This window comes from Pelmatolapia mariae, linkage group LG3_W, assembly GCF_036321145.2.
Source record: "Pelmatolapia mariae isolate MD_Pm_ZW linkage group LG3_W, Pm_UMD_F_2, whole genome shotgun sequence".
In the NCBI taxonomy this organism is placed as follows: Eukaryota; Metazoa; Chordata; class Actinopteri; order Cichliformes; family Cichlidae; genus Pelmatolapia; species Pelmatolapia mariae.
The window spans coordinates 82454068-82469717 of record NC_086229.1 but is presented as its reverse complement, the minus strand read 5'-3'; the positions used below and the strand labels follow the sequence as shown (position 1 = coordinate 82469717).

The following is a 15650-nucleotide window of genomic DNA, read 5'->3' as shown; positions in this document are numbered from 1 at the left end:
CTGTTATTGAATAAAACTGCATTAAAAAAAAAGAAATATGATTACAGCAGTCTGCCTTTGCAAAGGCACTCATTTATTTTTCTATAGTTTGTGCAACATTCATCCCGATTCATAATAACAGTCAGACAAAGAAGAAAAATATTTGCTACAATTGAGCAATGCATCATGTCCTGACATGTATTCTACCTTTATCTTAATCCATACTAACATCATTTATTTGTCTGACCCCTGATTTGATTTCTGTAGGTTGACATTATTATTCTCCTGCACTGCTGACATTTGAACGCTGGAGGAAGAAAAAAAAAAAAGAAATCCCCCAGTGGACTGGCTGTCATCAGTGGAGTTTCTCAGATTAAATAACACAGTTGTAGGGTTTGAGTTTTTTGTTGTTGTTGTTGTTTTCTTTTTTTCAATCTTACCCGTTTGGAATAATCAGCTGCGATTGCTGCCTCGGACCAGAGCGACGAAAGAACAGAACTCCTCCGAATTTCCCTGCGGGTAAAGAGACAAAGAGGTCAGGACGTGTCACGCTTTAGTCCATTCACCACTAAACACTTAGATCGGTGTACCGAACGCCAGCGCTGAGTTTGCATACAGAGTCACCGCACCGAGGTGAACGGAGACGAGCATGAGCTGGCACACACTGTAGTGTCTTCGCGCTGATGTGTTATCACCGCAGCCCTATTAGGTTTGTAAACATGCTTCATGTACTTTGAGAAAATGACTTTCCATTGTGCATAATGAGAGCTGCTAAAAATAAAACTCCTCCATGAATGCTGAGTGTCTGCACCTTTTGCTGAAGACAGGATGGCAGGATGTTTGGTTATGTCTGCTTGGAAGTAATAATTTCTGACAGTGCCTTTTTTTTAATGCGTGCAAGAAAGCATAAGTATATGCTTGACACACACACACAGAGCCAGTTATAATGACATAGTGCATGTAGTTGGGGCTTTAATTGAATGTGGTTTCAGATTGTGTTGTGAAAAGGGACACAATATCCAAGCAGTATAAAGGCTGATTTTCATTCTTAGGTAGAGGCATAAATATTAAGTCTTCTACGTTTGCTTCGGTTAGGTTAAGTAGAACACGTGCCCTCAAGATTGTCTGACTACCCTCAGATGTCACAGTGGCACCGGTGATTGACAGATCTCTGCCTGTGTTTGCCTCCCGTGGAAAAAAACACACACAAAAAAAACCCACCCCACACGGATAACTGGATGTTGGACACTGCAGCACAAACTACCTCTCCTATCCGCTGTCCTCAAGTGATCTTCAAAGCGACACAAAGGTGAATCTCGCTTGACTTTTTGCATCTGCAAACCTACTTCACATCATTTTTTTTCTTCCCCACACCCACTTTGCCGAAGCACTTGATATGCAAAAATCATATGTTTACTTTTGAGATCAAAGTTTCTTTCTCCCTCCCCTTCTCCATTTTTTCACCACCATCTAAAAATGGACCCGTTTCATTATGCAAGCCAACAAAGAGCAGCGTCTGCTCGCGCAGCCCATTCCAAGCATACTGATTAATTAGCTTGTATAATTAGCTTAATGATTTAGAGAAACATGGCCAAGGCCACCCAAGTAGCTATGCTAATGGACCCCTGTCTACAGCAATTAAAATGCCCATAACTTAACAATGGTGGTGTAGAAGTCCACATAAGAGCTGTTGGGGGAAAAAAAGTAGGTGAAGTAATCAATGCAAGCATCACGTTAGCTGGCGCTGTGGTAATAAATACCTTTGCACTTATCAAATTGTGAAATTGTGTTGCAAGAGTAGCATTTGTACCGACTAACCCGCTACACATGCGGACACCGCTGGAACTCTAAGCGCTAATGAAGTGTTCTCATTTGTCTCTATGATGATTAGTTTTAGCGCCGGCGGTACACTTGGTGCATTTATACCGCAAATTAGCCCAGAAATGTGTTGCAAGACGCTGAAAATGTGAACCCTTTTCTGGTGTCACACAGAGCAAATTTATCGTCCGTCTGCCTTATTACGCCTTTCTATACAATTTCTTTCTGCCAGTTATGCTAACTCCGTCCCTGTGTGAGCACATACTGGAAAGTGAGTGAGTTAGGACATGCAGTTGTGGACTTTATAGTTTCCATTAAATGTGAGTCAAACCAGACAGTATCTTTGCTCTCTGACAGTAGGATCAGCATTCCTGGCTGTACTTCAGACATAAATCGCCCATTTATGACCTTCCCCCTGAACAGTAACCAACAGAGACACCAGCTCGTCTCATAAAACCACCAGAATGTTGAGCGAGAGAGAGAGAGGTGAAGACATCACTTCCATCGATACACGGCTTCTAAAATGCCAGTCAAGTGGGAGCAGTTAGAAAAAAAAGAAAATCAAATTCCTATTTGTATATTCTTTTAGTGCTATGACTGAATGCTGGAAAGATATCACCTAGTCATAAATGAGTGGTAATACACTACGCACTGTGCGTAATCATGGCGCCATCGAGCTTGTATAAACAGAGCAGGAAATGGACTGGGTATGGAGGGTGAGCTCAGAGTTTGTTGCAATATTACTCTAAAACCAGTTCAGAGCTTCTGGTGAGATCTGGCACCAAGATACTTTAGAAAGGCAGACTAAAATACATTTTGATGCTGAATGCAGGACTAGTTAACGATAGCGCAAGCTAGCGTACGTTTTTCAAGTAACACTATTTTTTAATAATGAGAAGAAACAATAATAATAATAATAATAATAATAATAATAATAATAAACACAGTTACAAGGTGCTTTACAAGACAGGACACATGTGATGAAACATATGGTAATAAATGAGGAAAGTCATTCAAAGTTTCAAAGTTATACAGGATTGGGAGAGCCAGGCTAATACATGATTTTACAGACCAGTTATGATATTTATACATTTATAATTTAAAATGTGATATACAAGTTGCAACATCAGAAACATCAACACTGATTACTTGGTAAAAGTTGGTTTTCTTTACCTTTTAAATTTTAATTTATTGCTAAGAATTGCCAAATCGACGCTATTGGCTGATAATATCAGCCAGCTATTATACATTATATTATATTCACCCATCCAGTTCATTGAATTCAAGTGTTGGAATCACTTCCATGCATACGTATAAATCATAAGTATTAAGTCAAGCATCTAGCCATGCTGACTGTTTCTACAAACATTTGTGAAACAATGGGTTGCTCTCGGGAGCTCAGTGAATTCCAGCGTGGTACCATGACAGGATCCCGCCTGTGCAAGAAGTCAGTCATTGAATTTCCTTGCATTGCAACAGGTGTAAAGTTTGGTGCTTTACAGGAGCTGGGCTCGACCCCTTAGTTCTAGTAAAAAGAACTGTTAATGCTTTAGCATACCAAGACATTTTGGACAATTTCATGCTCCTAACTTCATGAAAACAGTTTGGGGTTGGCTCCCTCCTGACTGTGCACAAAGGTGCACAAGCAAGTCCATAAAAACATGGATGAATGAGTTCGGTGTAGAAGAAGTTTACTGGCCTGCACAGAGTCCTGACCTCAAACCAGCAGAACACCTTTGGGATGAATTAGAGCAAGACTTCAAGTGTCTCACAAATGCGCTTTTGGAAGAATGGTCAAAATTTCCCATAAACACTCGTAAACATGTGGAAAATATTCCCAGAAATGTTGAAACTGTTATAACTACAGTAGGTGGAACAACATCATATTCAACCCTGTGGATTAAGAAGAGGATGTTGCTCAAGTTCATATGTGTGAAGGCAGACAAGTGAATTCATTTGGCAATATAATGTGTCAGACGGGCTCTAAAACTATCAAATAAATTAAAAGCAATATAAAACTGTCAAAAACAACAATAAGAAGACGAGGTGATGAAACAAAATAGGAGACAGCATAAAAGTAGCTCAAAGTGGAAGCATTGAAAAAGCCTACTTATAAAAATATGTCCTTAAGAGACATTTAAAAGACAATCAGGAGCTCAGCAAGCTGCTCTCCTCAGGGAGATTCTTCCAGACAGTGAGTGCCCTAACAGAAAAAGCCCAGTCACCCTTGGTCCTCAGCTGAGACTGTGGCGTGGCTAGCAAAGCCTCGGCCGAGGATCTCTGCAGAGACTGCAGCCTGGCAAATAAATGCTCCACTGGAATGTAACTCATGTGATTTCTGCTTATTAACCCTCTGGAGCCAACAGAGGCGCCGGTGCATTCACATCACATGACCCATTTAAGATGATCCAGCAGCAAGATCATCTGCACTTGGGTCAAAAGTGCAGACTTTAAACCATATACCAGTTTTTAATCCTAACAGTGCAGTTATGTGGATTTTATCACAGTTTGATGCATAGAAGTCATACATGACAAAAACCAGCCAACAAAACAATCGTGCTTATGTTGCCTATGCTGTGGACACAACAGAAGCGTTTTAGATGTTTTATAATGTTATACAATGATAATGTTAAACAATGTAAAATGATACAAAAGTAAAAATGTTCTGAATCACATTGACTGTTATAGTTTGATATTGCATAGCATCGTTTGCTAGCAATGCTAGGTGTGCTCTCCCAAAGTGTGGGGTGGGATTAGGGTTAGAGTTGGCATATATGAGGACTTAGATCTAAGAGGGTTATTATCATGAATATCTCAGGATCAGGATTGTTAGGAACTCATTTCTAACTATGTTTGTCACTGAAGACAGCTGCTTGAAGCAAAGGCACTAATTAGAGCGGTGACAGCTAGCTATAAAGGGAGCTGCAGGGAATAACACCAAAACACTGAGCTGAAAAAGGGTAAAAATGCATTGTAGAGAAACAGCATTGGGTGATAACTTACTTTATTGTACCAGGTTCAATTGATTAAAGCACAAGAAATTATTATACATGGCTTAAATGAATGGGCTTGCTTTCTTACACAATTAGACAAAATAAAGAGGATCATAGTTCAACCTAGCGCTGGCCCCAGTGTGGCACAGAAAACACAGAACAGCCCATCTGCTAAATACTTTATTAGACTAAGAGTGAAGAAACAAAACTCTGACAGAGACAACAACTTTGATATTATAATTGTTATCATTTTAAAACGGATGCTTAACAGCACTGCCATTTCCAAATGGTTTCAGCATTTCCAGTAGGTTCCATATGCCATGTCTCCGAAAGCCTCTTTAATGAAACAATGTAAGGCAAATGAGTCATTATGATTCGCAGCACTCCCAAACACACTAATTACCACTCAGACTTGATAACAGTCTGTTTGTGTCTGTGTCTGCGTGTTGCCAGCAGGTGCACCGCTATTCACTTGTGCGAGCTGAACATCACAGTCCCGAGTTTGACACCATTGTGTCAAAAACTCTGTGCTCAGCTCGTCAGCTCTGGTGCGCTGTGCCCAAACAAGCCAGCTAAAAATGAGCATTTGGGAAGGGATCTGCTTTTTTTTTTTTTTTTTGCTTCTTTCACTTTCTCTCTCTGTACCCAGAGCTGCCTCTGCGGCACAGACGCAGAATTAGTTATATAGTGCATCATGTGTCTGTTCAGGATTGCTGTCATCCTACCCAAAAAAAGAAAAGGGAACAGAAATTTAAAAAATAATAAAAAAAAAAGGTATGTTTTGGGGAGAGAGGGGGTTTGATATTTTAGACATATTTGCATAGGTTTGCAACAGTCGAGCTGATGTTGACGGATATCACATTTACCATGCGAGCTGTCTCGATGAGGAATCCAAAGTTGCAGGTATACGGAAGTCACTGATGAAGCACAAACTTGTTTTTTTCCCCCTCATGGGTTGCATTTGCACATTTGGCTTTATTAGCGAAGCTACCCACTGACATCCTTTGATACAAGTCAAATGTCGTAGCTCAAACGAGTTTTGTTCCACGGCAAACCGCTCCGCCGCGCAGCTTCGATGCAAGCTCTGACGAATGGGAGAGGCTATTGGTGTTCGGGTGGAGAACAAGCGAGCGGAGACGTCATCCCTTCCACGCTCCCCTCTCCCTCGCTTGCAGCCGAAGCCCACTTATCAGCAGAGTTTTCTATCATGCGGAAAACTTTCCATCACGCTCAAACCGCTCCTCCCCAAAGGCTATCATAATCTGCTCAGCATGCATAATGGTAATCGTTCAAATATCTCATCAACGCAACAGGATAAGCATGCTGTCGGTGCGAGGAGGAGAGTGAGTAAGATGGTGTGCGGTAGACGGGGAGCGAAAGAGGAGGTTCGGTAGAAAAGAAAAAGAGGGGGTAGGAGAGGGTAAAAGGTGAGAAATCAGATGAGGTGCAACAGGGAAGAGGGAAAACACATTAAGGCTAGAGTGGGAGACTCTAGAGGAAGAGAATGAAAGAGGAAGGAGGACAGAAGAGGAGGAGGTGGTGGTGGTGGTGATGGGGGTAGCTCCACCAGTCTTTGGCACTCTTAGGAAACTCTATGCCACTATATTCTGCCCCTTTTTTCCCAGTCAGCCTTAGAGAAGATGATAGCATTGATCATCTTCTTAAAAGACCGCTTTTCCTGTCACTGTATCACCTCTCGTCATTAAGATGACTGCTTGAGTTGCCTTAAAAGGTTTCTCTCATGTCTGGCAGAAGCTGCAAGCTGTTCGATTGCCTTCTACATTCTTTTCCTCCCTTCATTCGGACGAGACCGCTGACAAACCTAAGAAGTGTCATTCATATTGGTTTTCGGCAAAGTCCAGGAATGAAACCTAATCATGACTGTGCCGAACAGTGCCACATCCAAGGACGGTGGGCACGCGGATTGAGAATGTTTGCCACCGGAAGCACGTGCTCATCAATCAAAAGCGGGGAATTCCACCTCATTTATTGCCTCTGTGATGGATGTTCCCTGCTTCTTTGACGTTTGCGCCCCCCAGGGAGGGTGAAGGGGGGTGGGGGTGTGCCCCTGTGGAGTTTCCATCTCAAACCTCATGAGCACCAGGAGTAAGAATAAAGTAAATAGATTTTGTTCTCCAGATCTTTCACATTTCCTCCGCTATAAATCCACTTCTCGCCCGCATAAATCTTTGGGAAGTTTGGGCCGCCCTGTGCCTCTGCTTATTAGCCGACCGGGGGATCAATTTATCACCTTTGAGGACAAAGAAAGGAGGCATCGGGGGGATTCTCTCTATCCCTTTGATTTATGGAGTCAGAGAAGAGGCAGGGCATTTTTGGGTCATGCAAATTCTTCCCAGCACAAGTGCCAGCCCCTCCCACCTCCTCTTTGTGTTGAATTAATTTCTTTGGCAGAGAGAGGAAGCGAGGGATCCGTCAGGTGCTCGGAATGCAAATGAGGAGGTTTGGGCTTGTTTAAGTAAGTGGTGGTGATGGAGCTGCTTAAATGCAATAACCATATATCAGTGGAAATTACACACATTCAATGATGGCTGATTTCAGGGTTGTTGAGTTTGACTGAATGTAACTGAAAATGCTAAAAAAGAAAAAAAAGAAAAAAAAAGAAAATCACAGCACAGATCCAAGACTTGCAGCTTTCATGCAATTCTAAGTATTCACCACTAGTCTGTGCTATTGGTTTAAGCAAATCTTCCTGTACTGCTGTGACCCATTTTTTCTGCCCTCTCCCACAGAAAGAGCTGCAAAAATGTGGCTGCCCCACCTCACCTGTGCTAAGTGGCTACCTCGTCTGGGCGAAGCAACTCCTACCGCCGCCGCTTCCTCATTTGTGATTGTCCTCATGCAAAACGACGGGGCTGGGGGCTGCTGGCTTGTGGGAAATGTATTTTATGTGAAGCAGACTTCTTTTGAGGCTGATGGAGTGTTGATGGTTTCGCACAGTGGTTACAAGGCAGGTTTGAAACATTGCATCACGTATTGTTTGGATCTAAGTGTGATTCAACCTACTATCATCAGATGTTTAGAAAAAAAGAAGGTGGCAACGGGAAAAGGCAGCTCTGTTTTAAGGTTACAAATGCACTTTTATGCCAGAGGGCTTGTTGTGTTTGTGTAAATCGCGCATGTCCGCGTTAGCCACGTGCAGGATTGTTTGAACGAGCGTGATGGAGAACGGGATAAAATGCAGAGAGGCGTCCCGTCGCGCCAAGTGTGGCTACTTTTTTAGTTTGTTTTTAATTATTCAGATTGTGAATTTTAAAACGCCTTCCAAGTTACGCGGATTTCAAATCAACCTCAAACTCTCTGCGTCCTAACCACATTCCACGGCGCAGGCTCCACTCCACAACTCACTCGCCACTGCCTTGGCTCTCGTCCACGCTCATCCCTCCTCATAACAAATGATCCTGCACTCGCCAGTGCATTTCTCCAACACCTACCAGTACTGCCACATCTTTGTCATTTCCCCTCTCCTGCATTCCTCCCTTCCACTTCTGCTTTCACTTTCTCTCCCCCCTCTTTTTTTCCTCCTTCTCTACCTTGTTTAGGCATGCTATCTTTTCCTTGTGGCAGAAAGCATAAGACTCGCCGTTTGCTGAGTGGGCAGCGGGGGAGCGGAGGAGGAAAGAGAAGAAATAGAAAGACTCAGAAGGAGGAGGGAGAAAAAGAGTTATCTAACAGGATTAAAGGAGAACAACGGAATGGAGAGCACTTAAAATACTCATGACATGAGCCCTCTTGCAAAAAGGAGGGGATGAGTAACAATGGCTGAATCACTCTTGAGGTTCTCTGGCTCTAGACAACATGCTCTCTCTCTCTCTCTCTCTCTCTTTTGCCATCTACGTCTCTCTTTCGCCGCCCTTTCATCTTCTCCTTTCCGTCTCATTTTCACTTACTGGTTAGAGGTCTCGATGGGTCGCGAAGGAGTCGCTCGCGTTAATATGGGAAGCGAAAGGAGGAGGGTGCGGGTTAATTAACTATTGAAAAGGAAGACATTCGGTTCAGAGTTAATGGCGAGAGAGCTACCACCAGGATATATTCTGTGGTGGAAAATATTGAGGCTATCAGCGTTTGTTGAGTCATTTGGTTGGGAAAAAAAACCCCACCCGGAATGAAGGACCGAATGATGGATGCTGGCTGAATGAAAATATTAAACTAACAGGAGAAGGGGAAAAAATGCAGCGAGGCGGAAAACTAATTTCTTAGTTACTTTAACCAGCGTTTGTGTGTATTGAGACGCTGACAGCAAATAAGGACAAATACCCTTCCACTCAACCCCGCCATATGGGAATCAGAAAGGTAGAACAACATGACAAATTTCCTCGGGGTGGATCGAACTTCTGTGAGAGAATAGCACTTCAAACGTTTGGCGTGCCTCGGCAGCCTCCCTGCCCGTCTGACTTGCAAAGATAGCAGCCGTCTGGCAGCGCGGCCGAACACACACACACACACAATCACACACAAACACACTGAGAAGTGCTCCTTCGCACACAGGTGTGGGAGCACACTGGATCTTTGCATAAGCACACACAACAAACTCTCTACTGCTAGTCTCTTCAAACACTCTATCCTTCACCAAAGACACACACACACACACTTCACCTATTGTAAAGGAAGACATGGCGTATCTTTTGTCCAAACCCTGACAACTGCCAACATTTTGAGTGGATTTTAATGCAGCAAACTAATGTGTTTATACTTGCTATAAAAAGACTGCGCTTGGCGCATAATATATGTGGATGAGGTCTCTGGAGTTGCTGCTGTCTCTCTTTTTATATCACATAACAAACATGTGATGGCAGTGGGAGAGAAACTCTCCAGCCTATGTAAATAGGCCGCCATTTGAATATTTCACACAGGGCTCGTGCTTACATCCATTCCTTTTGAATCACCGCTTCTGCCAAAATGGAGGAGAGTAAATAAGTGTATAAAAACATAAAAATAAACTGCAAGCGCGCGTGTGTGTGTTTGTTTGCACACACGGTGTATTCTGTTCTTCGCAGCGAGAGGTATCGCGTCCTTGATGGTTATGTAAGGGATGAATTTTAATGATAGTAAGATCATGGCAGCGAGCGGAAAATAATGACGACTAGGCTGGCTGGTAAATTGACTGAGAGATTTGGCTTTTGGTGCTGACTCTCCAAAGAGAGGACTTAAGGAGCTTCTGGGATTTGAAAGTTGAAAGATAAAGACTGAGTTACACTGGGGGATCTGAGAGAGCCTCAATTTTCAGCTCGGTGCCATGACAAGAATCATTAGGCTGGAAAAGAAAAAAAAAAGGACGTGATGGAATAACTCAAAGGCATAATCAGTTGTTTACAATGGCAGGGAAGAGTGGAAGAGAAGGAAGAAAGAGACATGTTCACAAATGAAGGTTTCTAAAAACCCAGCCACCACACATCATCTGAATCCTTAATGAAAGAACCCTCGTGTCTGACGATGAGGGATGGATGGGAAAACCTCATATGGAGAAATAAATGGAAACGTGAAAGGAAGGGAGGATTGGCTGGTGGATATACACAAATCCAAGGGGCTATCGGAAGTCAACTCAAGATTACTGAGGGTGAAGCTGTCTTAAGACTTCTGCTTTCAATGTAACGCTTCTTTGTGACAGGAACTGGGAAGAAACGATGTACTTCTCAAGCTAACTTTGGAAAAAACTAGCCTTTATTTCAAAGACGAGCACCCTGGTACAGACTGTACACCTTACAGTCTGTACCACCTGGGTATGCAGAAGATCAAGAAGTTTGCCAGAAGTGAATTAACTCAAAAGACTTTATTCCCAATACCAGTACTCCACATCACAGAGAGAAGTATGCAGCTGCTTAACTTCGCTCAAGCTGTGTCTGACCGAAGCAGTCCTGATGTTTTAATTATCTGACTTCATCACTGCTTTATGTAACGTTTTGCTCTTCCTCACATTATAAGGTCAATCATAAGGTAGGCCCACCCTAAAGCATACCTTGCTCTACCTTTCTTTTTGTCTCTAATGAGAACCATAACTTACAAAATGATCATCTTGTATTCAATAATAGTTAAAGTCGGGAACTGTGACTATAAACCCATCTGCAAAGTGTTTACTGAGGTCATAGATTAACAGAGCTAAGGCTTTTTGCAACCAGTGGGAAGTTGCCCCCTGATGCTCATTAGAGTGTCACTCCCTCCCTTCTGTATAGAGTCTGTGAGCATAATACAGTGACAGAAGTATATAATATTGCTCATGCCTCTGTGTTTAGAAGCCAAAACTATTGCAAACATGTGCAGTGAAGTTGCAGCTGTGATAAAAATCAGGAGTCTACATACACAGTCCATACAGAGTCCAGCCAGAATGTAGAAACCTTCTGTTTGCTTTAAAAATAGTGATGCATCTGCTGCAGGACAGCAATTTAAATGCAAAATGACACAGGCGCTTGGCATTTTTGCTTTTTAAAATGGATATAACCAGGAAACAACCAGATGGAAACTAGCTGATTCATTGACACAGACCGACTCCAACTAATTGCTGTGTGTTAGCGGTTGACGAGTGACAATTGCAATTGTTTGGAGACAGACAACGTGCAATCGCTTTGCGATCAAAAATGAGAGGTGGTGGGTGTTGCATGCTCAACCTCTGGGTGATCAGCTGGTCGATGTAACTACTTGCAATCGGTCTTTAAATGTGAAAAAAATTCATGGCAATCACCAATTTTACTTAAGAAGAAGATTGCCATCCTGTATTTTCTTGTTTATTAGTAGTAGGCCGAGAGACTCTCTAAGGGTTGTGATGGCCACACAGAATAACCACAATCACTCAACCTTCTGTGCAAAATATAACATATCAGCACAAAGCTAGCATCACAAATGGTACAATCCAAAGAAGACCGAAATAAATACAAGGTTCCTTCATCAGTAACTGGAGGCAAACGCCCAGTATTGTCAATCCAACTCCCAATGCTGCCTTCGTTGTCAGCAGCACCAGTAAACACTGTCGCCATGACATGCCCCTAATGAAATGGTGGCGTCGCTGTACAGCAGAACACAGCTGTGTGCTGGTCCATAAGAAGAAACAATGAAAGGGTAAAAGCGAAAATTGAGACACCTCTTTGAAGCACTCCTTTAGAAAGACACTCCATCTGTTCCAAAGAAGCTCGTCTCAGGCATCTCCCAGGTGGGTGTGAACCAGCCCATTCTCTCCCTGGGCTGCTCTTGTAAATAAGAATGTGCTCTTAGTCGGCGTGTCCTGTTTGGTAAAGGATTCAGCTCTAAAGACTGCAACAAGAGTGAAATAAATCACTCGAAATGTTGGGAAATAATGAACGTAACATATCGCACGTGATCGCTTTACGTGAAGATGCACCGGCATTTATCAGAGCAGACAGTAAAGTCAAGGACGCTACGCTTTCCATGATTGCAGGTGATCTGGGACCTGTGATGGAGTGCACCACCATTCACTTGGCAATGACTGACGGAATACTAAAGAAGGAAGGAGAACGTGAAGGAAGGCAGGGAGGAGACAAAGGAGGATGGATAGCAGAATATTAAAGCAAGTGCAACTTGAAAGTGGTACAGCGAGAGTGAAACACAAGCAGGGAAGGAGAGGCAGTTGAGAAGAAGAAGAAGAAGAAGAAGAAGAAGAAGAAGGGGGACTGTGAATGGATATTAGAGAGAGGAGCTATTCACCTGGTGTTGATATGGATGAAGGAGAGAGTCATGGGAGGTGGGGAGGGAGAAGACAGCCTAAAAGTGAAGAGAGTGTGCAAAAGAGAGATAGGGGTTCTTGCTATCCTCTGGGAAGCTGTGAAAAAAAAAATGAGAAAGACAGGTGAGATAGAGGAAATGGGAGAGAATGGCGAGGGGAGTAAGGAGAAATGTGGGATAAAAGAAAAGTAGAAAGCGGAAGAAAAATTTTGGAAGGAGAGCGGAGATAAAAATAGCGAAGGAGACAGAAGGAGAGACATTCTGAACAAGTCCAAACTATCGCGCCTGAACACACTTATCTCCCAAAGTGCAGACAGTACATTATCACCACTGGCACTAAAAACAGCCTGAATCATCAATAAATGAAATCCGGTGCAGGTAAACACGATGCAGTGTTTCAAGCGCAGAGGTATCAGCGCTGACAAAGGGAGCGTGATTGTGAGGGGATACGGCCACGCCGTACCGTTTCTCATTATCTGCCGCGCGTCAGTTATTAACGCTGTGTCCATTCGAACATCTAATTAATGCAGATAGCCAAATGCCAAACCTGATGAAACGGCGTGATGAGGGATTAGCTGGAATAACAACCGCTCTGACTGGCATAACTTTGGCTCCCTGATTAGGTGGTGGAGGGAGGAGGAGGAGGAGGAGGAGAGGAGAACCATTTCTAGATCACTTAAGTCTCTCCTCTCCCCCCCTCGCTCTCTCCTCCTACCTCTACTTCACTGTCCTTAATGAAGACTTTTTTTTTCCTTCAGCCATGTGCCCCCATTCTCCCAGCGTCCCTCCCCTCAGCCGCTGAGTGCTGTCCTAATTCCATTCTGATAGATGGAGAGAGGAAGAGGCTCATTAAAAATGGCTTTGCTGATTGTGCTTCTGTCTCCCCCCCAGTCAAGTGGTGTGTGCATATGTGAGCTGTGTCTGGTCAAGTTTCTTTTTTTTTTCTCTATTTTTCCTGTTGTTTTGTTTCCCCTCTGTGCTGTCAGGGAACGCTGTGGGGTGATACAGCATGTGAAATAAAGGAAATCATTATTTACAGTATTTTAGTGCAATTTTGCAGCAAAGCTTTCCCCCCCAAACAACCCGTTCTCACTCCCAAATCGTAACATTTTACGCTAGGTGACAAATCGTCAACATATTACGTTTTTGGGCACCCAAGGCGTTCCTACGTCACGACATCGGAAAACTGCGGACACATGAGAACCGTTTGGACTCAATCTACACATCTTCGCTTTTTCCCTTAAAATCGCTTTAGAAAACACTATTTCACCTCATTAAACTGCTGGTTAAGGTTAGGAATAAGGTTATGGTTAGGTTTAGGGATAAGGTTAGGTTTAGGCTTAGGTATACGGTTATGGTTAGGTTTAGGCATAGGGTAATGGTTAGGTTTAGGGATAAGGTTAGGTTTAGGCGTAGGGATACGGTTATGGTTAAGGTTAGGAATAAGGTTATGGTTAGGCATAAGGTTATGGTTAAGGTTAGGCATAAGGTTATGGTTAGGCTTAGTGATAAGGTTAAGTTTAGGGCTGCAGTACAGGGCTGGAAACCGCCGCGTACCATAACAACGTGGAAGGTCACCTTTCGCGTTCCTCAGGAACGCCGCAGGACGTGACAAAACGTCGGGATGTTACGCCTCGGGAGTGAGAACGGGCTCCCCCAAAACATTATGTGATGCCTTTCATCAAAAGTGTGTGTGGAGGGGCAAAACAAGTACGGAGCAGGAAAAAAAAAACACGTCGAGCAGGTAAAGGAAAGTGGTGCTTCTCTTATATGTACAAAAGAAATAGGCACAGGAGAGTTACAGGAGACGAACCAGACTGTTCTATTCTCGCACTGTCAAGAACAAAAGTATCAGCTGCTGAACAAAGCGCAGAGATGGCTGGAGCGTTAACACGCAAGAGTCATCAGGGACTTTGAGACGAGTCTTTAGATAAAGCCGTGTCTTAAACAAATATCAACAGAACAAGAATAAAAAAACCTGTATTTGCACACTTCAACAGTCAGATAACATCTATATGTGCCCCCATGTCTGTGCATTAAATAGAACCCTAGAGCGAGCAGGTGATCAGCCAAGCTTAGCAAACAGGCTGGAAGCAAGGGAAAATAGCAAGCTTGTTGGTAGGTGTGTTTTTGAACCTTGGAGAGAGAGGCTTGCTGTTTTCTTCTGCTTCCAGGACTAATACCAAGGTAATCAACTCCAGGCTCGATTTACAGTGTTGGCGCAGAGGCATGAGTTATATCAGTCTTTTATCAAATGGGGGCCGATCAGGTTTTCTTGAGTCGGCAGGTCTGCAAAATACTCTAGCTTTAATGCAGAGCAAATGTAAGGAAGGAGGTCAGACTAAAGCAAATGCACTCAGCGGCCACTTTCTTTCTTCTATATCTAATCAGCAAGTCACGTGGAAGCAAATCAACACGTTTAGGCGCATTGAGACAACCTGCTGACATTCAAATCGAGCATCAGAGAGGGGAAGAAAGGGGAATTCAGTCATGGGGAACGTGGCATGGTTGTTGTTTTCAGGTGGGCTGCTCTGAGTATTTTAGAAACTACTGATCTGCTGTTATTTTCCAACACAACAATTTTGGGGGGTTTAGAGAAAATGGTCAGAAAAAGAGGAAATATCCAGTGAGCTGCAGGTCTTAGGGTGAAAATGCCTTGTTGAGGCGTTACTGGCAACAGTAGCTCAAATAACCGCTTGTTACAAGTATGCAGAAGAGCATCAAAGGACAACATATGCAGCCTTGAAGCAGATGGGCTACAGCAGCGGTCCCCAACCCCCGGGCCTCGGACCGGTACCGGTCCGTGAGTCGTTTGGTACCGGGCCGCGAGAGTTGAGGCTCAGGTGTGAAATGTATGGTTTTCAGGGTTTTTATCGGTTTTCAGCGTTATTTTGTTATCGTTTTTATCGTTAACTCGGTTTTCCTGGGTCTTTTCACGTGTGTTATGAATAAATCTTCTTTTTTTCGGTACCGGCACTAGTTTTATTTTGTTGTATTTATCCGCGACACCTTATTGCCGGTCCGTGAAAATATTGTCGGGCATAAACCGGTCCGTGGCGCAAAAAAGGTTGGGGACCGCTGGGCTACAGCACCAGAAGACCATTTTGGATACCTTGAGAAGTTAGTGTCAGAGTCTGGTGTGAAGAGCATGAAAGCATGGATCCATCCTGG

The 15650-nt window shown here is 43.4% G+C and overlaps 1 protein-coding gene across 26 annotated transcripts in view; it reads right to left on the bottom strand.

Moving 5' to 3' along the window:
* Positions 1-15650, bottom strand: part of LOC134624906 (receptor-type tyrosine-protein phosphatase delta-like) — a 406192-nt gene that overhangs the window by 248693 nt on the left and 141849 nt on the right. For all 26 annotated transcript variants that reach the window (XM_063470050.1, XM_063470055.1, XM_063470052.1 and 23 more), the window contains exon 5: positions 420-492. The gene's annotated coding sequence lies outside the window, so the exon portion shown is untranslated. The remainder of the gene's footprint in view (positions 1-419; positions 493-15650) is intronic.